General features: G+C 40.4%; 1 protein-coding gene across 1 annotated transcript in view; it reads left to right on the top strand.

The window, feature by feature from the left end:
- Positions 1 to 1,175, top strand: part of EEF2K (eukaryotic elongation factor 2 kinase) — a 157,604-nt gene that overhangs the window by 35,544 nt on the left and 120,885 nt on the right. The window lies entirely within an intron of this gene.

Genomic DNA, 1,175 nt, shown 5'->3' with positions numbered 1-1,175 from the left:
GAGCAGATTTCCCCAGTACAATACATTGTTGGATTCAATTTCTTCTCCATTTGTCCTGACACCTCCTTGCGTTTCTGAGGTGGTATCTCTACAGAGGTAGATTGCCCAGTCTTCCATCTGAGGAGTGGGCTAGTGGGTTTGAAGCTCCAGCCTTCTGGTTAGCAGTTAAATGCCTTAGGCACTACGCCACCAGAGCTCCCTTTTATTGGTCTAGTTACGAAGATTTTTGTTCACGTTCAGGTGTAATCCATACTGAAGGCTGTAGTCTTTTACCTTCATCAGTAACAGCTTCAAATCATCTTCATTTTTGGCAAGCAAGATTTTGCATATCGGTTGTTAATGAGTCATCTTCCAGACCTAATGCCACATTCTTCTTCATATAAACCAGCTTCTCAGATTACTTGCTCAGCATTCAGAGAAACTTGGAAACAAAGGAGAAGGACCAATAGTGGAAAATACACCTTGGTTATAGAAATGACACATGATAGAATCTGCAAGACCAGTTACTTATTCATTGGAATAACTCATTTCAGCAATACAGTCAGTGACTATATACATGTGGACCTCACCAGGTGGATCACACAGGAGTCCAATTGACTACATCTGTGGAAAGAGACAATAGAGAAGAGAAGCTCAGTATTATCAGTCAAGACAGAGCCAGGGACTGACTGCAGAACAGACCATCGATTGCTCATGTGCAAGTTCACGTTGAAGCTGAAGAAAGCTAAAGCAAGTCCATAAGAGCCAAAGTACAACCTTGAATACATTCCACCTGAATTCAGAGATCATCTCAAGAACAGATTTGATGCACTGAACACTAATGACCGACGGCCAGAAGAATTGTGGGGTGACATCAAGGACATCATACATGAAGAAAGGAAAATCATCAATAAATCAGGAAGGATAGAAAATACCAAAGTGGATGTCAGAAGAGACTCTGAAACTTGCTCTTAAGCCCAAATTAGCTAAAGCATATGGAAGAAATGATTAAGTAAAAATGCTGAACAGATGATTTCAAAGGGCAGCTTGAGAAGACAAGGTAAAGTAATATAATGAATGTGCAAAGACCTGGAGTTTGAAAACCCATAGGACGGGAACACATTTGACATTTCTTAAGCATAAAGAACTAAAGAGGAAATTCAAGCCTTATGTTGTAATGCTGAAGGATTCTAGGG

This window comes from Orycteropus afer, unplaced genomic scaffold (genome assembly GCF_000298275.1).
Source record: "Orycteropus afer afer isolate SDZICR_OR568_19922 unplaced genomic scaffold, OryAfe1.0 scaffold00376, whole genome shotgun sequence".
NCBI classification, from domain to species: Eukaryota; Metazoa; Chordata; class Mammalia; order Tubulidentata; family Orycteropodidae; genus Orycteropus; species Orycteropus afer.
This window is presented reverse-complemented; position numbering and strand designations above follow the sequence as displayed.